At 41.4% G+C, this 24,417-nt stretch overlaps 1 protein-coding gene and 1 non-coding gene across 2 annotated transcripts in view; one reads left to right on the top strand and one right to left on the bottom strand.

Moving 5' to 3' along the window:
* The window catches only part of LOC129703274 (histone-lysine N-methyltransferase MECOM-like), a 703,041-nt gene that overhangs the window by 397,539 nt on the left and 281,085 nt on the right, over nt 1-24,417 (top strand). The gene's annotated exons all lie outside the window — the stretch shown is intronic.
* Nucleotides 1,368-1,470, bottom strand: LOC129703822 (U6 spliceosomal RNA). Its single transcript, XR_008724631.1, has one exon. It is a non-coding gene; the product is annotated as a U6 spliceosomal RNA (small nuclear RNA).

The raw sequence follows: 24,417 nt of genomic DNA, 5'->3' as shown, positions 1-24,417 counted from the left end.
TCTGGTGTCGAGAGAGATGGGCAACTGGATTATAAATTTATCATGGTGTCAATGATAGACTGAACGTGTTCAAGGGCTAAATGCCTCAGGTTCATGCAGTGGCCTCTATGGAAGGAGCAAGGCCGATGGCTTGCCAATGGTCAATCTGTACAATACATAAATGCCACATTCTTCTTAAGGGCTTCAATTACGATTTGCAAGGAAAAATGAGACGGCATTAACTGGAGGGCACTATTCCAAAAGGGATACATGAACAGAGATATCTAGGAGTGCATGTGCATAGTTCATTGGGACTGAAAGAACAAGTTGAGAAAGTAGTTAAAAACATATGTGCAGACTTTATAAATAGAGGCATATGGTATAAGACCATAAAGGTCTGTGAAAATTTATAAAATACTGATTCACCCACAATTAGATTATTGTGTTTTGTTCTGGGTGCCACATTTTAAGAAAGATGTAAAGCTTTTAGATGGGATGCAGAAGAGATTTACCAAATGATTCCAGGGCTGAGGAATTCTAGTTATGTGGGTAGACTGGAGAGTCTGGGGTGTTCTCCTTGGAACAGGGAAGGTTATCAGGTGATTTGATAGAGGGTCAGATAGAGTAGTTTAGTTTAGTTTAAAGATACAGTGGGAATATAGGCCCTTCGGCCCACATAGGTCGGCCCACCGACCAGCAATCCCTGCAAATTAACACTACCTTACACACAATTTTACATTTAAACCAAGGCAATTAACCTACAAACCTATACATCTTTGTAGTGTGGGAGGAAACCGGGAGAACGTGGGATAGATAGATAGATAGAAAGAAAATTCCCATTGGTGGTGGATTTTGAAAACTAGGGGGTCATAAAATAAAAGTTATTTGATAAAGAGGCTAACGGTATGTGAGGGAAAATTATTTTTTCATTGTGATTATTTGGAGCTTGGAGTGCACTGCGCGAGTGTGCGTGAAGGCAGATTCGACCAATGCATTCAAGAGGAAGCTGAGAGGAAAGAAAAATGCTGTGTTATATGGATAGGGCAGGGAGTGATAAGAGCTAGGGTGCTTTTCTATAGAGCTAGTATGCACTTGACAGGCTGAATAGTTCCTTTGCTCTGTAACCATTCAGTGATATTGTGACAAAGATTCCATTGCTTTGCGGACATTCAGGCTGATAGCATCCTCCTATCACTTTGATTAATATTACGATTTTTTTCTCCAAAATTAAACATGTGAATGAACTTTAGAATTCATAAAGTTTAAAATACGTTCAAGTTCATAGGTTGAATGGCTTGGAATAAATGGAAACATGTCCTTAGTGTGTGTAGATTCAGATTCAATTTAATTGTCATTGTCAGTGTACAGTACAGAGACAACGAAATGCATTAAATATGGAACGCTTCACGAATTTGCGTGTCATCCTTGCGCAGGGGCCATGCTAATCTTCTCTGTATCGTTCCAATTTTAGTATATGTGCTGCCGAAGCGAATAGTGTTGATGTGCAGGGATTGCTGGTCAGTGCGGACTCGGTGGGCCAAAGGGCCTATTTCCGCGTAGTATCTCCAAACTCCAGACTCTAAATAAAAATCATGCATGAATATTGATGGTATAGAGAATGTATGTTTATGAAATATCACAAAATCAATGTTAATAATCAAAATAACTAGAAGTTTAGTTTAGTTTAAAGATACAATGTGGAAGCAGGCCTTTTGGCCCTACTGTGTCCATGCCAACCATTGATCACCCATTCACACTAGTTATATGTTATCCCACTTTCTCATCCACACACACTGGGGTGGCTTGTGGTTTGGTGTCCAATAGCTAAGCATGTAGGAGTGCATATGACAATCAAAATGTATTTGATCTTGTTACAGCCAAGTTCAATGTTCTACAAGTTTACATGTAGCCACCTGCATCAGATACAGAGGCGCATGAACATTTGTGGTAAATGGCCTGCACTTGGCCAGGTAACATTTGAACTTGTCACAGGTTTGTACTTCTTCCTAAACACAAAGCAAACCATATACAATCTTTTTTCCCCCTTCTATTTAAAATACTTTGTTTTCACAAGTAATTCTTGTGAACTGGGTGTTTAATTGCAACTGGGATTTGGCCAAATTGAACTCACAGAAGCTAGAAGTTGCTTTGTGGTTTCTTTTGTGCTCTGCCAAATGCAGCACACGTTTATTTGTTTAGCTTTCAAGCCTGCCCAGTAGTTACAACACTGGGACCGGGGCTCTCAAATAGTGAGACCCCAAGCTTCAGTGGGCTGCTCGGAAGTTGTAACCCCCCCCCCCCCCCCCCCCCCCCCGGCATTAAACCCCGGGCCCATGCACTCAAATTGCAATCTCTATGCGATTGCCCAAATTGTTATGAATACATTTAATCTATTGCTAAGGGGATCAGATTTTAAATGGATTGTAATCTTGAGGCAATAGATTAAACTCACAATATGACTAGTCTGGAATTGTGATTTCAAGATGTAATCTGAGCATGGTCAAAAACCATTATCACAGGAGCAGAATGGAAGCCAAGTGATTTTTTTAAGGCCTTCAGTCATAACTGGTATCTAAAATTTACTTTATTTTGCAAAAATGGTTATGAATTTTCAAACTTTCTGTGAAAAAGCCCGTGCTTTTTTGGATTACCCGTAGGCTCAGCATCTTGTGTTGCGTGTTTTCCTGGATGTATTTTCATAGAACAGCCTTCCCCCAATTAGTCTATCCCAGTGAGTTACTATTGGCTATCAAACAGATCCTTCCCATAGTCATAGCACAGATACAGCAGGGATACAGCATGGAAAGAGGACCCTCAGTCCATGGCGACCAAGATGTCTTTCTGAGTCGATCCCATTTGCCTGTGTTTGACCCATATCCCTCTATCCCTTTAATCCATGAACATGTTCAAATGTATTTTATCCATTGCATTCGCACCTCCCTCTGCAGCTTCCTCCGGCAGCATATTCCGTATACCCACCTTACCCACTGTGTGAAAAAGTTGGCCCTCAGGTCCCATTTAAAACTTTTCCCTCTCACCTTAAATCTATACCGTCAGATTTTAGACTGTCATTGCCTGGGGGAAAGTTTGTGACCAACTTGTCTGTGCTCCTGTTGATTTTATATACTATCTGTGATTGGGTTTTACTGGACTAAATATTGCTCCGGGCATAAATATTATTCATGTTAATCTGGCCGGTTAGCACGTAGCAAAAAGCTTTTGACTCTACCTTGGTACAGGTGACAATAAACTAAACTCAAACTGTACCGTCATAAAATGACCCCTCAGTCTCCTACATCGTACAGAAAAAAAAATTCCTGGCTAGCAGGCCTTATAACTCAAGCCCTCCAGTCCTGTTAACATCTTTGCAAACCTTTTCTGCTGTCTTTCCAGCTAATTGTCATCCTTCCTGTAGCTGGGTGACCAGATCTGTATGCAATATTCCAAGCGGGATCTCACAACTGACATGGAAGGGAGAGGAGGCGAGCAGGTGGCCTGGAGGGGTAAAACCAAACATGATTGATCTTTGATCAGAACCATCTGACGCCCATGGAACCCTCTCTGTCACTAAAGTCCAGGATCGGTACGATGAGTTTGATCAGTGTTCCATGCTATCACTACTACTATATACAAAATGCCCGGAGCAATGAAGATAAACATCACAAATGCCTTCTTCACCACCATGTCTACCAAAGCTGTCACTTTCAGGAATGTCTACAATCACGGTGGCACAGCGGTAGAGTTGCTGCCTAACAGTGCCAGAGACCCGGGTTCGATCCTGACTATAGGTGCTGTCTGTACGAAGTTTGTACATTTTCCCCGTGACCCGTGTGTACTTTGGTTTCCTCTCATACTCCAAAGACGTACAGGTTTGCTGGTTAATTGGCTTCAGTAAAGATTGTAAATCGTTCGTAGTGTGTAGGATAGTGTTAGTACGCGGGGATCGCTGGTCGGCACAAACTCGATGGGCCGAAGGTCCTGCTTCCACACTGTACCTCTAAACTAAACTAAATCAATTCGAAAGTGAATGGAATACTTTTTTTTAATTAACTGAACTGAGGATTCAATTTGGGTCTTTTTAATCCCATCTCAGATATTTTTATCACCAGAAAAAAAATTAATAATGCTTTTTTATGGTTCCTACAAAAGCAGTGACTTTGAGAATGATATTTAATTCCTCGAGCATCAAGCCCAGTGCACAATGGTTGGCAAGCATTGCTGCCAATCCAAAGATCAGCTAAGCTAGGAAATAAATATACCACTGTCAACTCAAAATAGAAGTCGTTAGAAATGCTCCATGGATCAATCAACATCTGAAAGATGAAAGTTGCCTTTAATGGAACCGTGGTAAAAGCTAACTGTGTTCTGTGAAATCGCCTGGAGACCCAGGCCAACACAAATACCAATTACAGCAATTAGCCACCGCCAACATAGACATACACCAGTCTAAAACTGCAGCAAATAAAGACAAATAGATCAGACCCACATCACACTACACCATTCAAGCTTTGGAATGCCAGTTCTGTTTTATCCGCAAAAGTTAAATGGAATTAGTAAAACGACCAAGGCATCCACACACACGAAAAGGCACTAAGATGGAAAATGCAACGTTTTATTATTAAAACTCCTGAATGACTGCTCTCTCCTTTCGAACAATTCTCCTTTTTTTTAATCTGACAGTTAAAGATAAAATAATCATCACCAATTGGCTATACTGCAAATCATTTAAAAAGCTGAGAATATAGTCGAAGAAAAAAAATATCATGTTTGTGTCTTCTCAATTAAAAATGACGTTTTCAGTGTAACTGGTTTTTTTAATGTCTGCCTTGACAGATAGGCATGTAAGAATTATGGAAAAAAAGTCTGCCATTTAACAGAAGTGTGTTCTCCCTGATAAAGTCTGTCAGATTGCTGTCAATAATGGTGGTTCATTCTGTTCTCATTTTGATCTCTCTTTGGTAAATGGAGATCTGCAAACTATCTTAATGACTTCTTTATTGAAGAACCCTTGATCTGTGCACTTTGTGCAAATTAGTGGTTTTGGTTCATCGTAACATGATGTAAAACTCATTCATCACTTGCCTGACAAACATTTTAACCTCCTGAGGCAATGATATAAGGCATCTGACAGAACAGCATTATATACTGCATGACAAGCCTTTTGACACGAGAAAAAGTCCTTTGAAAGTTTTACCTTACTTGTCGTGAATCTGAGGCCACATTTCACAGCGTGGTAGGATGTGGGCCTCTGCGTATGAGTGAAGCTGACATTTCCAGATCTTAGAATGAGTTGCCTGCATGTCAATATTGCTATTCTTGTAAGGAATATAAATCTCAGGCAAATTAAGTGTATTACTGAGGTTGTTAAGCTGTAAATGAAGGGAAAAGCACAAGGTCGTGATCAGGAGAGGCTATTTAATTCTCTTTCTATTGATATATCGAATATCTGATTGAAAACTCTCTGTGAAGGATGCATTAAAGTCTTGAGATAATAACACACTCCAATTTAGTATGTGGAAACAAGTTCCACTTTCTGGGATCCTATACCACAAGCCACAGTCCACTTTACATTGTCTGAAATACTTATCTCAGATGGATGTGGGAAGCCCCTGACTACCTAGATGCTAATGTGATACATCCTGTGCACTCTGCTTTCTAGACAATTGGTTCAAGGACATGTTGTACCGTACATGGGAATGCTTAGCTGTTATGCTACAACATGAGCTAAACAAATAGTAACAGGTTTCAATAACATGGAAAGTCAAATATGAATCAGCACCGCATTTTCATTAGTTTAGTTTAATATAGTTTAGTTTAGAGATACAGCGTCGGAACAGGTCTTTAACCCCACCGAGTCCACGCCGATTAGCGATTCCCTGTGCACACTAGTTCAATCCTACACTCCAGGGGCAATTTAGAGAAACCAATTAATCTATAAACTTGCACGTCTTTGGAATGTGGATGGAAACCAGAGCACCCGAAGAAAACCCATGAGGTCACAAGGAAAATGGACGAACTCCACTGAGACAGCAACCTTAGTCAGGATCTAACCTAGGTGTGGCAGCAATTCTACTGCTGTGTTACTGTACTGCGCTAAAGATAGTTTTATGAAACCCTGAGCTGAAATATGTGAAAGTTCTGAATATAATATTTGTGTCATTTGTGCCAATCCCAAATTTGATTCCTAATGGACATATCCACATCCTCCACACCTATAGTCAGGATCGAACCCACGTCTCTGATGCTGTAAGGCAGCAACTCTACCGATGCACCACTGTACTGCTTGTTTTTTGTGTCTATACAAAGGAAAAAGGAAATGGGTAAAAATAGTCATTGTGATTCACTGAAAGAAGTGGCAATAAATTTGGGAGGGATGAAATTATCATGAATACTGGCAATTCAGTTTATGATAATCCAGGAACCATGCATGTTCATAAGATCCATGGCTTCTCATTATTCATACTCAACAACTGCTCCCACATGAACAATTCCTCTTAAATAAGGAACTTCATCCTAAATTTGGTCGAGAAATCGATTTGTGGAATACAGACAGATAGACACAAAATGCTGGAGTAACTCAGCGGTCAAGCAGCATCTTAGGAGAAAAGGAATAGTTGAAGAAAATGTCACCCATTCCTTTTCTCCAGAGATGCTGCCTGACCCATTGAGTTACTCCAACATTTTGTGTCTATCTTTGGTATAAACCAGCATCTACAGTTCCTTCTATAGGCACATAACTATGGAATAACCCTATTTAACTTGCGCTAATCTAATTGAAGTGCCCGTGTTATTTTATATAAAGCTTGCTCACGACCAAGGTAAATTCTACCACAGGAATAAGAAAAGTATTTACATTTGGTTAGTTTAGTTTAGTTCAGCTCAATTTGGAGACACAGCATGGAAACAGGTCGTTCAGCCCACCAAGTCCATGCTGACCAGCGATCACCCATGCACACTAGTTCTATCTGACACAGAGAGACAATTTACGGAAGCCAATTAACCTGCAAACCTGCAAGTCTTTGGGATATGGGGGAAACCGGAGTTAATGTTTTTTAATTTGTTTCTGCGGTTCAATATAGTTCCAAGCTCTTTACCCTGAATCAAACAATATGGGCTTGAATTCCCCTCCAAGGCCCTGAATATGCACTGCTTGCTGACACCACATTGTAACACTGAAGGAGTGCTGTACTACCAGAAATAATCAACTATTAGATATCCTTTGTTGCAGGCATTACATAATAGAACTACATTTCCATAACTTTTTCACATGGATATATTGAACGAACCACCAGAGGAAGTGGTAGAGGCAAGTCAAAATTATAACTTTTAAAAGACATTTGTGCACTGAACTGCCACCCCATCCTCCATTACACTTCTCTTCAGTAACATGTTCATGGATAGGAAAGGCTTAGAGGGATAGGGAACAAATGCAAGCAAATGAGACAAGCTCAGGATGGCAGTTTAGTCAGCATGGACCAGTTGCCCTGTTTCTGTTTATAACTCTATGACTCTAATTACAGAAGAAGAACTGAGGAATGTGGGAAGAGACCCAGGTTAGATCCAGACCTTGGATGCTGAATGTGTGGAATTTGCATGTTCTCTCTGTAACCACGTGCCTTTTATCCAGGTGCTCCAGTTTCCTCTTTTATCCGAAAGACATACGGGTTTGGAAGTCAATTGGCCTCTGTAAATTGTCCCTAAAGTGTGGGGAGTGGAAGTGAAAGTGGGTCAACATAGAACTAGAGTGGACTGACGATCGATGGTCGGTGTGGACTCGGTGAGCCAAAGAGCCCAGTTTCCATGCTGTATCTTTTAATTAATCAATTAATTCAATAGATATTGATCTGCAAGACAGAGACAGAATATGAGCAAAATGTTGACTTTTGTACGTATGGATTACAAGTGGTTATAGATCAGCTGCTCTTAATGCCCTGCCCCCAGGTTTGGTCTGACATATACTTATAAGAAGAAGAATTAGGCAATAGTTTGATTAACCTCACAATTTGCTACTGTCCATTTCACATGTATGGCAAAGTTAGATAATGCAGTAAATATTTTGAGGAAATAAAGAATTATTGAACTGAAAAAAAAATCACTTAAATCAGATTCATTGAAGTAACTGAATTTCCATTCTGCTGCTACTGCAGTGGGATGTGAACTTGTGTGTGTCGATCTTCAGTCCTGGTCTCTGCATTAGTAGTCCTGCAATTTAATCACTACACTTCCTCTTCCAAGTCTGGAATTGAGAAGTTAGTAATAGTAATGGTGCATTACCTGAATGTCATACAAACTTAAGTAATTCACTGCTGTCCTTAATGGAAGGAAAGCTGCCATCTCTAGCTTGCCTGACCTTAAAGAGTGGTTTGCAGTCTACTATGTGGCTGAATCTTAACCGCCCTTTGATGTGACCTTCCAGTAAATCACTTGGTTGAAGGGCAACCTGTGTTTGGCACCAAATGCTGGTCTTGCCAGCACCAGTCGCAGCCCATGAATAAATACATTTAAAATATTTTCCTCCTGCATCATACCTAGGTAGTAATTTGTCGTCTGTTATACGCTGTTGAAGTCAGTGCATCAAATTTCAAAAGAGGACCTCAATGCACTTTCGTTACTGCACAGATCAAATGTTATTATAGTGTGTGTTTCGTGGAATCAAAAGAGAAGGAATTTCTACCTTTCAGACCCACTTGTTCCAACAAAGCATTGTTTTAATAGCTTCAGTTTGCTGGCAATCTCTTTCATTTACCGTATGTGTTGCTTTGAATTCCAGGATAACTTTAATATTCATGTAAAACAACTTTGCAGGTGTAAAGTGTTAAGGGTCTGTCCCACTTGGCCGTCATTCGCACGCCATTTACACGACCTGCTAGCGTGTGGGTAGCGCGTGGGTAGCGCTGGACGGGCGCATGTAGTGGTGCGGAGGAGTGTGGAGTGGCGTGGAGGAGTGTCGACTTCGTCCTGAAATAAATCTTCACGCGCCACCGGCCTGTCGCGTAACTGACGGCCAAAGTGGGACAGGCCCAAGACCCTGGCATGGCACAACGTCTCACCTCCAACAGCAGCAGAAGCGGGCAAACGATCGCCGAGCTCGGCCTGGGGCTCACGGCCGTTGCGGATCCGGATCCGCCCCCACTCCTACTCCCAGAGCGGGGCCAAGACGATTGGAGATAGACACAAAATGCTGGAGTAACTCAGCGGGAACGGCAGCATCTCTGGAGAGAAGCAATGGGTGACATTTCGGGTCGAGACCCTTCTTCAGACTGAAGAAGAGTCACAACCCGAAACATCATCAATTCCTTCTCTCCAGAGATGCTGCCGGTCCCGCTGAGTTACTCCTGCATTTTGTGTCTATCTTCAAATGACGTCACGCGCTTCCGACAGCTGTGCGGACGCATGATGATGCGCGCGATCGTCGTGCTTCAGTCACTACCGGCCTGTCGCGTAAATGACGGCCAAGTGGGACAGGCCCTTTAGTGATAAAGCTAGTGTTGGGTGTAAAGAAAATAATAGAATTGATCGTACAATTAAAAATGTTGCCCACAATGTAATAAATTGAAATAGCTTGTGTTTTGTAACTTCAGGATGTAGAACGTAGAAGAGTACCACACAGGTACAGGCCCTTTGGCCCAAAATGTCTGTGCCAAATATGATGCCGACCAGCTTTTATCTCCCTGCACATAATCCATATTGTTTATTCCCTGCATATACATGTACCTAAGATAGACACAAAAAGCTGGAGTAACTCAGTGGGTCAGATAGCATCTCTGGAGAAAAGGAATAGGTGACGTTTCGGGTCGAGCCCCTTCGTCAGTCTTCAGAAGAAGGGCCTTATATCTTCGGTTTAAACCAGCATCTGCACTTCCTTCCTACAAATACATATGTGCCCATCTAGAAGTCACTTGAATGATACTATCGTATCTGCCTCCACTCCCACCCCAACAGTACGTTGCAGGCACTCTTCACCCTCTGTGTAAAAAACTTGCCCTGCACATCTCCTTTAAATTTTGTCCCCTTTCACCTTAAACCTATGCCCCCTAGTATTTGACATTTCCAGCCTGGGAAAAAGGTTCTGGTTCTCTAACCTATATATAGAAACATAGAAATTAGGTGCAGGAGTAGGCCATTCGGCCCTTCGAGCCTGCACCGCCATTCAATATGATCATGGCTGATCATCCAACTCAGTATCCCGTACCTGCCTTCTCTCCATACCCCCTGATCCCCTTAGCCACAAGGGCCACATCTAACTCCCTCTTAAATATAGCCAATGAACTGGCATCAACTACCCTCTGTGGCAGAGAATTCCAGTGATTCACCACTCTCTGTGTGTGAAAAAAGTTCTTCTCATCTCGGTTTTAAAGGATTTCCCCTTTATCCTTAAGCTGTGACCCCTCATGCCACTCATAATATGATATACCAAGCACTTCCCGGCCAATACAGTGCTCTTGCGATACAGACACATAGAGAAACATGTGGAATAGTGTAAAACATTTGTCCCCAGACTCCACCCAACTTCTTTTCAATAACACTGCAAGGAATTTGTTGTCAATGTACCAGGGAGAGTTTTGACAGCCCCTAAGTTTCACAATTCATCCAAAGCACCACACAGCTCCTGCAGTGCGATGCTCCCTTGTCACGGTGCAGCAATGTCAGCTTTGACCACATCTTCACATCTTTTGAGAAGTGGGGCTCTTGAATCAAAAACCTCGGACACAAGATTGTCACCACTGCACCAAGCCTAACCCCTCACATATTTGCTAAAAGTTCACTAGTTTCCTCTGGTATATGTCTGTACTCTACTCCACAACACACAGTGACAAATTATTTAAGCGATCAAATGTGTGCTAGCGTTTGCCCCCCTCCCCACCCACTGATATGAATAGCCTGGTCTAATCCTCTCTCCAGTTTGATCCATTAATATTCCTCTCTTTCACGCAACTATCAGCCTGCCTTTCAAAATAATTTTTTTGGAACTTTGGTTCAGTGATGCCTTGGGGGCTTGGAATTCCAGAAGAATATTCTGGAATCTTTCATTCTTCACAAGGGAGAAATCGATTCATTAAGAAAAAAAAAAAACTTTGTAACAATGAAGAGATGAAATAATACTGGGCCGTGGAAACAGAATGCAAGTTAGGAAGCTGCAAATGTAAAAGGCCAGCTCTGCTTATCTAATATTTTCTTAAACTTATTGGCAAGGTTTTGGTGTCTGCAGAATCGCGAAAGGCTGATAACTCCTGCCTGAGTGCTGTGAAGTGCCGGGGTTGAATGTTTGTACTGCTGTGGTTTTTTGTTAGCCTGATCCATTCAAGGAAAGACCAGTTTACTTGTTCCTGGCTGCTTTGCATGACAGCCAGGGAGCCTCACACTGCTTCCGTTTGGGATCGCAGAAGGAAACATAAATCAGATGCAAGATGTAGGATTCTGGCAACCAGCAAATGGAGGTTCAACACATTCCCAGCAATGCAGTGCAGCCTAGGAGTACAGGTGACCATCTATCAGAGGACCTATCATAGCAATGATTTCATTGCAATGTCTGGACTAATCACGGGTCAGAGCCAAGAATAATATACACTATTTTTTTTCAAGACTATTTTGCTTTAGTATCAAGGGACTGTACGCCTTTGCTGAACATGGCACTCAAATTAAAATGTTTTCACTATTCCTATCTTGCCATATTAAAAAAATGAAACTTTAAAATCCGAGTACTAAATTAAAATCCTGTTTTTTTTATTTTCCCCTTCATGAGCCGAGTTACAGTGCTTGTCCTAAGTATTTAATCCACATGGCTGGAATACCACCTCTCTTTCATTTCAACAGCCAACAATGAAGCATTCTCTTTTTGACAGTCAGTCACATTGAGTTAGGAAACAGATTTTGATAGTAGTGATTGTCTTCACAGGGAGACTGTCCTTTACAAAGTAGAGTGTAATCCTCTCAGATGTGAACAGTCGGAGTGAATAGCAACAGGTGCACAGAAGCAGAAATATCTTTCTGGCTTAAAGACGTATTGTGAAGGGTTAGCTGCAATTATCAATATTAGTCATTGTCGTCTCCTCAATCTTGATTAATTGCTGCCAAGGGTTGGAGAGGAATTCACATATTGATCTTAAGCCTTTTGCTTCTTATGTTTTTTGTCTCTCCCATGAGCTTGCATTACTGAATCATCATCAGAGCGTGATGGACCCATTGAAAGTCAAGAGACTTTAGGTGCTGAAAATCTGATTTTAATATCTTTCTGTGGTCCTGGTATGGTTTAGTTTGTTGTTAATAATCGAATTATCGGTCCACCAGGACAAAATAGCCCTCACTATACACTCCAGTCTGCTGACGGCATATTGAATACTGGGCCAACACAGTAACAGTGAAGATAGACACAAAATGCTCAAGTGGACAGGCGCACCGGCATCTCTGCATAGAAGGAATGGGTGACGTTTCAGGTCGAGTCCCTTCTAGTGATCTCTGTAGACAATCGATACTGCAATGTTAAAACTGAGAACACTAGGACAGGCAGAATCTGTGCAAACAAGAACAGTTAAACCCCTGTCCCACGGTATGAGTTCATTTCCAAGAGCTCTCCCGAGTTTGCCCTGATTCGAACTCGGAGATTTACGGTAATGGCCACTCGTCGGTACTCTGGGCTCTCGTGGACATTTTTCAACATGTTGAAAAATCTTCACGAGTCTTCCCGAGCTTACCTGCAGTTAGCGAGTCTTCCCGTGTACCTGCCGTTAGCGTTAAGAGATGTCCCCGAGCTCCGACGTACCCGCTACATTCATTCTCCGTGCTTACCCACGAGTTTGATTTTTTTTAAACTCGGGAGAGCTCTTGGAATGAACTCGTACCGTGGGACAGGGCTATTAAGTGTCTCCAGTTAATAACCTTTCGACAGAAGGAGAAAATATTCAAAAATATGACAGATTTTAAAATGCCAACAAAACTAGGAAGACGGGAAAGAATGACAGGGAAAATAGGGGAAGTTAGATGATTAATGGTGCAAAGGCAAGGGTGATGGTAAAGATGCAAAAAGAGAAAGAAAGGGTTTATGGTTGATGAGATGTAACTTGCAAAAATCACCAACAAAAACATGATCTAAAAAATGTGGGACCATTGATATGATCTGAAACATACTAAACTGATTAAAGATTAAATTTAAAGAAGTACGAGTACATGCTAAACTGAAAAGAAATTGCTGCCTCACACACGTAATATTTGAAGCAAATGAAGGCGAGGTAAAGGAACAGATGTAATCTCTCCTGTGCATACACAAGATTGTACCCTCAGAATGGGAGATTTTAGACTGGGTAGAGATGATGGGAGGAGCAGGAATTATTCACGGAGGCTGGTAGGTTGGATGGTTTAAAAGGAACCGTACCTGGTTCTGGGGTGAAGACTTTGGATGTAAGCACATCCAACAATAGCGGTCAGACCTCTCAACCATAATGGAAGAGAATTCTTGACTGAGGGAAAGGAAGATGCAACTGAAAAATTGGAATGGACACAGGCATTATTACAGAGAGCAGATGCAACAGAAATGGAGAAACTGGGAGAATTGAAGGGAATCCTTAAGCAGAATGAAATATAGTCAAGATAGGAGTGAGGAGTGAACATACAGTGGGTATTGGTCAGTAATCTAAATGGAGATGGGAAAGTCAATGAAAAGAGGAGATGAATCACATGAATGAAGAAGAATGGTGGAGAATGGAAGTTGGTGATTTTTTCCTCTGTTGAGAGAGGGGAATGACACAAATACAATCTTCGCAGGGCCTGATTATCCCTCAGCCATTCAGTCCAGCATGCCCATGCTAGCCCTTTGTTTGTGCAATGTGAAACCAGTTTTGTGCACTCTTGCCAGTGCACTGTGCCTTTATCTGGCTGAAATATCTGTTATATCCAACAGACATTTCAGGGGTTATGGGGAAAGTGGGGGAAATGAAATGGAATTAGTTTAGGTTTAATGTAAAGACCATAAAAGGGCTTTGATGGTCAATGCAGAATTAGAGCACTGAGGAATGTTGCCCATATTGAATGATTCCATGGATTTTACCTTTAAAATTAATCGGATGAAATTTAGTGTTGCACTGAAGTACAATGCAGCCAATGCATTCTTAAGCACGTTCCCAGCGCAATTTAAGATTATAAGATACTTCATACAATATATTCTACCCAGACATGAACAATGAAAGATTGAAATGATTGCTGCCAGTCATACTGGAGAAATATTTAATGTGTTTTAATTGTACTCCCTTTCTTTGATTTTAATAGGAACGTGGGCCTTTGTATTTTTAAATATCTCTGTTAAAATAGCGGATGGAGCAACATCTCATAAATGTGTTAACCGCCAATTGCTGATATTTCCAACAGCAAATTTTATGATTTGCTTACTTTAGGAAAGGAAAGAAAAATTGTGTTTACTTTGCTAAGTACATTAAAAAAAAGCTGATGAAATCTAGTTGCTAAAAGGCGTAAAATACATGATTTCTGACCCACAAGTTGATTTGTGTTTGATAAATTGATATCTCATTGTGCAGTCACGTAAAAACGAGAGTTTTTACGACCTTCCCACATCTTTTGCAGGTGCCACGCACCTTGCCTCTTGCCTCAAGTAGAAGAATGCCTACTATTTTACCAAAGAATCAGTTTCCAGACAATGTTCTAGACTGCCCACCTGTCCAACTCACTTCCATTACCACCCACTGATTTCCCGTCCTTAGGGAGTTCACTGCCTTGACTTTTGACACCTCATATAGCTCAACTTCATGAGCTAACCACACGGGGGAGCACACATTCTGTTCCCAGTGGGTTCACAGCAGTTGAATCCAGCATCATACTGTGCCAACAAACCACCATCCCCCGCATCAACACTGCTTTTTCGTTTTAGTTTACAGATACAGCGCGGAAACGGGCCCTTCGGCCCACCAAGTCCATGCCGACCAACGTTTCACATCCACTTAAGGGGCCGTCCCAATTTCACGACCTAATTCACAACCTTTTTTACTCGTGGACATTTTTCATCAGGCTAGAAAAACGCCCCGACCTACTTGATGCCACGGGTACCTACGACCAGCATCACGACCTACCTACGACTTACCTACGACCTCCTACGACCTCATGACGATCATGCTGCGAATATGAGTCAAGGGCAAACTCGGCAGAGGTCGTGAATTAGGTTGTGCAAGTGGGACAGGCCCATGACGCTATCCTACACACACACACCCGGGACAATTTCTTTACCAAAGCCAATTAACCTACACACTCTTTGGAGTGTAGAGGGAAACCGGAGCACCCAGGGGAAAATCCACACAGGTCACGGGGAGCATGTACAAACTCTATACAGACAGCAGCCGTAGTCAGGAACAAACCTGGTCCTCTGGAGTTGTAAGGCAGCAATTCTACCGCTGCGACACCGTGCCGCCCAATCTGTTTGTTTGACCACCAGAAATCTCTCTTTGGTATAATGGGCGTCTGTGTTTCAGTGAATGTCACAATGATATAAACCATCTTCCCCACAAGTCTGTAAGCGTAAATGATTAAACATCAGCATTAAGAAGTCAGTTGCAGGATTAAAGATGTAACTAACTTTGGGATTCATTTGCTACTTAGTGATCCTTCACTATTGAAGCTTCTTGTTATGTAAACTGGGTTGTGTACTCTGCTGATCATCTCATTTCCCCTGTTCTCTGATCTGCCCTTTCATTGTCCAATCCACAAAGGGAATGAACTACTCCTGAGTTATTTAAATGTCACTAAGGATTGTTTTATAGTCTTGGCATCAAGTGACGTGATAGTTAATCAAATCAGTAAATGTAGGAAGGACTGCGCGCGGTTAATGATTGTCTAAAATAAAATCACAAGGTCTTTCTTAATAATAGGGAAGGCAGTGTTCTGCTTGGCATCACAGTAGCAGTATCAACACTAAACTAATCACACAGAGGAGGATATTAGGGACTGATAAAGCATGGCATTTAGATTCTGGCTGGGTGCCAGTAGGTAATCTTTTGTTTGTATTTATGTGTTTTATAGAGTTGCACCTGCTCTGATCTCTGTTATCTGCAGTTTAATTCCTTCATATCAATAAACCTTTTTCTTAATGTAGGTCTCGTGTGTCAAGGTGGGATGAATTTACACATTCACGGATGTAACAGGGATAAGCTTACATTTTCTCACATTTACACAGTGTTCTGTACCGACCAGCAACCGTCTGATCACTGCTCCAGAGAGTATTGATCAAGAATGGCAACCTGCGTGAGCACTCTCATTGCAACATACGTTACATGTTTACGGCTTGCAAGGATAATAGTTAAGGCATATTATCAGCACAAGATATTATCTAATTATGAACTCTGCCTCTGCTTCATACAAAGGATAGAACAAAAAATGTAAACGTATAGGAAAAAAATAAAAGAGTGCATGTTAAACTGGTAGAATGTGAATAATCCTTGTCTGATTTTGGTTCACCTTGATGAATTCTTCGGGTAGAAATGTGTCCTTGTCTATATGCACTCAAGTTGCATCTTTTATATATTTACATGCACATTGGATTCTACTTTGACATTCAGTTCCACTGAGCAAAGGAAGTATGAGCGCTCTACTTCTCTCTTCTTACTTAGATTCTATCTAACCCCATTTTTTGAAAGAGGAACTTCCCTCACTAAAAGTTTAGATTGTAAATTGTCTCTTTACTTCTGTTTAGCAACAAAGCCATTGTTGACTTGGACGTGATCCACAACCTTTGGGCCTGTGACTCTCACATTCCACATGTCTCCACATGTCTGAGGAAGGGTCCTGGCCCGAAACCTCCCCCACTTTTTCTATCCAGCGACGCTGCCCGACCCGTAGAGCCACTCCAGCACTTTGTGTCTATCTTCGGTATCTGTCAGCATCTGCAGTTTCTTTCTAGGCATGTTTACAAGTAGGCTCAGGCACTCTAATGCAGCTTTGTCATGCTATTATACTTTATTTGCAAACTCATTCGTGCTGGGGTATTAGAGGCACTACCTAAATACTTGCAGTGTATTTATGAGACTATTAACTCCGGGAGAGTGTTGGCTTGTTATCTCTCAGACGACACAGAAAACTTCTTCTTGCGTATGGCGTGCACAGCCTAAAGTTGTAAGCCAACTTGTTCTGTTTGATCTTCTGTTTGTGTACGCCAGGTTGATTGCATTGTTGAAACAGGGTGGACCACGAGAAGGTTGCAATCTCCCACCCACAGAAAACTGAGATGCTGGATATTACAATTCAATATCCTTTAACCATTTTTCCAGAGAGGATTTGAAGAAAAATTGGATTGCATTAAAGAGTTGGGTATTCACCAAGAAGTATAAAGAGAGGTCATAAGTTATAAGAAATTGCAGAATATCTATTAGAGCTAAACATTGATACTGTTGTTCGATGTAGTTAGGAATATTAGAGAAGTTATTATGTCAACCAAGGAGCATCCAGATCCAAGGAAGCAACTGTCTCTGCCTCTTGAGTTTTGCATAGTTTGCTTCAAAGAGATTTGGAGGTGGGAGGGCAACACGGTGACACAGCAGTAGAGTTGCTGTCTCACAGAACCAGAGACCCGGGTTCGATCCTGACTACAGGTGCTGTCTGTATGAGGCTGTGGTTCTCCCTGTAACCTGCGTTGGTCCGGTTTCCTCCAGTTTCCTCCCACACTCCAAAGACGTGCAGGTTTGTAAGTTAATTTGTTTCTATAAAAATTATAAATTGTCCTTAGTGTGTGTGTGGGATAGTTCTAGTGTATGGGGTGATTGCTGGTTGGCGTGGACTTGGTGGGCCGAAGGGCCTGTTTCTACGCTGTATCCTAAACTAAACTGAACTAGGAGCTGGTGGGTTAGAGATGCGTAACGTCTTTGATTGGTGACTCCTTTGACCAACCACCGGAGAGGAAGTGTGCCCCAAATTTCCTGTAGGGGGATGAAGGAGGAAAAATAGAGACTCACGGCCTCGGTACAAAATCTTGCTGGAGGAAAAACTGTGCGTGTCTGAGGTGAGGAGAGCTGAGGTGCAGGTGAGGGTCACAACTCAATGAATGAGGTCTATTGATATGGGAAGAGTAGATTGGTCCATGTACTAAATCTGTAACCTATTGTAGTGATACTGACTGAAGTCCCTGCTGTAGGTGAGTGTGATTATCCTACTGTGAAACAAAGCTGCCTAGGATTTGCTTTACTTCAAGGCCCATCTTCAGAAACATTGAAATAATAGGCCTTTCCAGATCACAAGGGCAGAGACTTGAAGTATTCCCGAGCAATAAAAGGGGTAACATTCAATTTCAATGAAGGTTAGGTGTTCTGGTCATATGCAGGATTGACTAATGGGCACTCATTAACTAATTGAACTCCTTCGGTGTCTGTTACAGATCTGAATATGAAGCTGTGGCCACCAGCCTTTGAGGTTTCATGTAATTTACAGTAGTAGTCATTTGTGCAGAAATAGACTGGGTCGTGGCCTTGTAGGAAGGTTCTACCTGCAGCAGAGACAGAAGAGTAGGTTGGTGAAAGATTCCCTGTCATAGCACAAGTATGACTGAGATATTAGCCAACGATGTGGCAGGGGTGAATCCTGTCCTAAAACAATAACATTTTGTTTATAGTGATATCTGAATGAAATACCTGCCAAAAGTGTAATTCGGTGCTGCTTTCATCTTAATATGGGGGATTGTGTAGGTTCATCTTGGAAATTTATATCTAAGCAGTCTTCTTCTTATCGAGTCCACACACAAGATTAGAAGTTGTTCAGCCAGAGCTGAACACACTTCTCGGCATCTGCAAACAATGGTGTCTGTCTTTCCTTTCTCCTTTCTTCTCCCTGCCCCCCCCACCCTACATCAGTCTGAAGAAGGGGCTTGGCCCGAAACGTTGCCTATTTCCTTCGCTCCATAGATGCTGCTGCACCCGCTGAGTTTCTCCAGCACTTTTGTCTACCTTCGACTTTCCACCATCTGCAGTTCCTCTTGAACATGGTGCCTGTCTTGTCGCACCTTGTGCTTCTTGTGCATGGCGGTGGAAAGATTGGTGGAAACAGGGCCGCGATGTGAACACTCTTTCCTTGACCCCATATCTAAGCAGTAGCATATGCTGATCCGAGAGCCTGAATGGACCTTGAGTGGTACTGTGTGATAAAGTAGAGAACATGCAACTTTCAGATCTCTTTGCTGAACATCACATGCAAAGAAGCACAAGACGGGGTTTTTAGATCAACAAGGGAATGATCCGTAACTGCCGAGGTTCCGATAAATGAAACACATAAATTGTAAATGTAGCAGGATGAACAAAGTAACTCAAACTGATAATAGCTGAACCTGTCACACACCACAAGCTTCTGAATACAAGTGCCTTGTGCAACATTAACAAAAGCAAAACTGTTTGTTATGCAAGCATGTTAATGCAATAATGAGATGCATGGAGCAAAGAGCCTCATCCGTATAAATAGGTAATTAAACTAATGAAGGAGGAGGCAGGATGTGGCTCATTGTCAGCATTGATTAATTAGTCCATTAAAAAAAAACAGCCTTCTAACATTCATGCTATTTACACCAGGATTACTTAAACAAGTTGTCAATGAGGCTGATTGTAATGAAGAAAACAGTTCAAGGCTGTCCTTAAAAACATCCTTGGAAACCAGACTTACCTTGAGTACTCCCTTGTGACAATGTAATTTGTTTGTCAACATATGTTAAGTGTCTGAAAGGTTTAAGATAAAAGCTACTGAGAAACCCGGGCCTATTATCTCCCAAGGACACTTCATCACTCTTCACCCTTATCCTCTTCAATTTTATTTGAGTCAACTGGGATTTTTGGCTTTGAAAAGATTGTAAATTTAAGCTTAGTCTAAATACTTTGAGTACTTAATCTAAAATGATAATCAGTGCAGTGTGGAGAGGTTGATACGATGTCAGAGGCTCTTAATTTTAGCTAATGGGTTAAATTGAGGGGCGGCATACTGGTGCAGCGGGAAATTTGCTGCCTTACAGCGCCAGGGTCCTGGGTTCAATCCTCGCTATGGGTGCTGTCTGTACGGAACTTGTACATTCACCCTGTGACCATGTGCGTTTTCTTCCGGTGCTATGGTTTCCTCCCACACTTCAAAGACGTAAAGGTTTGCAGGTTAATTGGCTTCGGTAAAATTGTAAATTGTCACTAGTGTGTAGGATAGTGCTAGCTAGCGTACTGGGTGATCGCTGGTCTGTGCAGACTCATTGTGCCTAGGCCCTGTTTCCGCACTGTATCTCTAAAGTCTAACGACTGAGGAACTGAGTTAAACTGAGGGACTGAGGAAGTATTTTCTCTCACACGCAGTTGACAGGGGTACAAAGTGTTTGAAGAAAAGTCGATGAGTAACGCTGGGTTTGTAAACAGCCAATGAAAGCTAACTAATCCATCTAATTCGATAGTGGTGAAGCCATGTTAAATGTGAGTAAACTGTTGTGTCTGTCATGTCCTCAGGACATCCCAAAGCATTTAATAGCTAATGAAGTCTTTTTGAGGCGTAATCACCCTGTACACCGCAATATCCCATTATGATAATCTGTTTTAAGCAAGGTTGGTGTTGGGATAAATATGGACTCATGGAGAGAAATCCTCATTTCTTTAAATAGCACTCTCGGATATTTCACGTCCATGAGAGAGAGCAGGCAGATTTTGTTATTCTCACTCAATGCTATATTCATCTATTGTAAGATGCTGCAAGGTCTCCTGAGAATCTGTAAGCTACTAATTTAATGGATGCCTTTCACTCTTCCTCAGTGTCACTCCCCCCCCCCCCCCCATAAGCATTTTGGAGATATATTTGCAAAACCAGAGCTACACAGTCAAAGCATTAGGCTAGTATCCTACATCTTCTGCTCACTAATTAATCACTCACAGTGATCCATTCATTTCCCTTCTGTCAATAGTTTGGTTGCAGTATTGATTACACGAGCAAGCTGAGTGATTGACCCTTATCTATAGCTGTTCCTTGCCTTTACATCTGCATTCATTCTATCCCAATCTCCACGGCATGGATTTTTCATCATTTATATTTGTTGAGCCATTGCCCAAACGTTCTAGTGCACCCGTGTTAGATCGATGTGGGAATGGAACACTAATCGCTATCTCGGTCACAGGCGGCAGCTGCTTCATACATCAGGCATTGGGGAGGGTACGAATGACTGAGAAAGACGTCATTAGACGGGTCAAGGTCGAGGTCTAAACCAATTTGCAGGGTGGGGATGTGTGGGAGATTAGTAGCTGTGGGTGTGAGGGATGAAAGATAACATTTGGAATTATTAGTCCTGGTTGGTTCTGCACTACAAAGATTAATCTGTCTGATGTTTGCTCAATAATTAGCGCTTATGGGACAACACAGTCCAATCTCAATAATATCTCACAAGGAGATAGCATTAATTGACGTGCCGCATGTAGACATTGTGGGAAACACCTCCAATTTACAAAATGTCCTGAAAATATTTGTTTTTGTGGATCTCTTAATGAGTGAGTGTGATAAAGCCTTTGCCCCATGATGTCTATGCCGACCATCAACCTCCCATTTATTGTGATCTAACTTGAATCCCGTTTTATTCTTCCTTTGATTCTATCTCTCGCCCACACACTTAGGGCAAATCATAGTGGCCAATAAACCTCCCAACCCGTTCATCTTTGGAATGTGGGAGGAACCTAGGGGAACCCATGCAGTCAACATGCAAACGCCACATAGCTGGCATCCAGAGTCAGGAACAAATCTAGGTCTCTAGGTGCTGTGAGGCAGCAGCTCTACCAGATAGGCAGCACTGGTTCACTCCATAGAAAGCTGTGCTAGGTGGCTAGTGGCAAATATTGTGGTTGCAGATCCATCTTGTATTAGTTGACCTTATGCTCTGGTTTCCAAATGGTCTCCACAAGGTGGCTTTCCAATTGAGTTCAAATTGGGGAATATAGTGAAGTAAAGGCATTGCTCAGCTTTGGCAGTGAGGAAATCAAAGTTAGCTAATATCTGAAGATCATTTGTTTTTCTCTAATAAGAGAATGTTTGTAAGTAGGATGAAGCTGCAGTGCACTGCACCTACCCTCTCACCTTGCAAACAATTTTAAATGTAAAAGATATTATAATAAAGAAAATGTTCCTAGAAATGTGTAAACAGAAGCAAAATAATGTTTGGGAGTAACAAAGTACCTGATTGAGTATATTAACAATGAAAATGGGGGTAGAATGTTGAATTATTTCTTCATTTTAAGAGCAAACATTTCACAGGAAATTCTTTCTATCTGCTTTATTATAAACTAAATATCATGAAAATTTGGAATGAGATCAAGGTTATCAATCATGTTTACAGTTTAATTACTGAGGTTAATATCATTCAATGTATAATATGTTATTTTGGTGTGTATCACATATGGCCTCAGGATAACAGTGCCTGTCAAAGCAATAGGCTACATGGCAATTTGTGCAACTGTTGTGGTTGGAGGTTCAGGATACGAATGGGGATAAAACCACAACCCTGTGCCTCCAATTTAGACCTGCTCTGTTTCCACATTGCCCGGGGCCTTTACCTGTTTGATTCGCTGTAATCTCTGTTGCCACAGCAAAACTATTCCTTGTAAAAGCAACCAAGCATGAAAGAGACGTTGGAAGGATCAAGCGGAGGAGAGAAATGTGATACCTTCCAACACCGTGTGGCTCGTAGAAACTGGAGCCGATGTGTTGAGATTGAGCATTTAGTATAAATTGTGAAAAAGAGCTGTGAGATTTACTGTCATTTACTTGGGAGGAAGAGGATAGGAGGGCAACACTTATGATAACCTAATTATTTAACCAGATGGCCCATGAATCATGTAGAATTGTACCGCGGGGATTTTATTTTAGTATTTCTATCAACTTACTACTAACAATGAAAATGAAAGTACTCCTAATGCGATTTTTTTAAAGTTGATGATCTACAATTATCCTTCTCTAAATTTGGTCCCTTAAAATATTTTTATCAAAAATAATTTTGAAAATATGAATATAATCAGCATTATTTAGGACAGAAAAAGATATTTGAATACATCACTGAGTTTTATGTATATATAAAAGGCTTAAATGCTTTCAGGTAAAATAAATTTTAGTCATCCCACTTCTGTTTTGAAGGAATAAATGATCTAGTTTGATCAGTTATGTCCATAATTATTCTGGGTCTGTATGCATGGAAAATGTAACTGCTAGTCATTGCGATGCACATTGTATTTGTTATTTTACATAGTGCAGTTAAAATGAGGATCGTCAGCCTGAAAATGCTGGAGTTGTGATCTTTCTGAAAAAATACTTGCTCTGACACATTGTAAATTTGTCTTGAGTGTGCAACTGTATACCAGACTAACTGGAAAGGCATGGTTGCCAAGTTGGCACTGTTGCTAATCGAGAGGCTACATGGGTCCAAGGGTTTCAGCTGATTTTCTGGCAAAACTGAACAAAAGTCATCAGAACTGCCTGTGTAAATGGCAGCGGCAACCACAGACACTTACTCACAGTGGAATCTGTGCAACAGCTCTCAAGATCCACACATCCAGAACATTATTATGTTTCAGTCAAGTCTGTTATCACTTTTCCAAAACACCAGTAAGAGCAAGTCCAGGCTCTCCTGCTTACCCATTGCTGGTACAACTCTAGGCAAACTTCAATGAAATGCCACCAATGCATTAATGTCTTTCCTTAATTAAGAAGACCAATATTGTATTCAGTGCTCATAATATGTATCATCACCATTTGTTTTTTAAAAATATGACAAAATACATTTAATGTACATCTTTCATTTTAAATTTAGCAAGAAAGAAATAGAACAAGAGAGAAAGAGTGAGAAAGAGAGAGAGTGAAAGAAACAGTGAATGTGTAAACTCCTAGACGACCAGATAGTGCAGTCCAGGAGTGAATGAAAAGCCTATGGGAGAATACGAAGACAAAAACCAAGAATAATAAAGAAAAATAAAAAAGGGACCTTTACCCGTTGATACACTTGCTTCATTTCTCACCACAGTATCATCAACATTCTAACGAACCACACCATACCCTCTTTGCTTTTGCATTCAATTCACTTAGCAATTGATGTTGACAAGGGACTGCAAATGGGGGAATTTTGAGCAAAACAGAAAGCATTGGGGGAAATCAATGGGTAGGGCAGCATCTGTTGTGGGAATGGACCAGCGATATTTTGGATCAGAACCCTTCTTCAGAATTATGTCTTGCTGTTTGCTTTATATGTACCTTGTTGTGGTATTTTTTCAAGTTAGTCACCCAGATCGCCCCATATCTGGTTTCAGTAAATCTCTCACTTTTAGATAATACTAACCAAGTGCAGACCCGTTGGGTCTGCTCCCCCAATGGTGTGATCAACTTTGTTTCGAAGTGGTTGGAAGCTCATGTAAATGGGCCTATTTTTGAAATATACTTGGGGCATGGGGGGGAAGGGGAGAAGGTTGTGGGAAT

The sequence above is a fragment of the Leucoraja erinacea genome, chromosome 14 (assembly GCF_028641065.1).
Source record: "Leucoraja erinacea ecotype New England chromosome 14, Leri_hhj_1, whole genome shotgun sequence".
Classification (NCBI taxonomy): domain Eukaryota; kingdom Metazoa; phylum Chordata; class Chondrichthyes; order Rajiformes; family Rajidae; genus Leucoraja; species Leucoraja erinaceus.
Note: the sequence above shows the minus strand (reverse complement) of the source record. Positions and strands in the feature narration are given on the sequence as shown.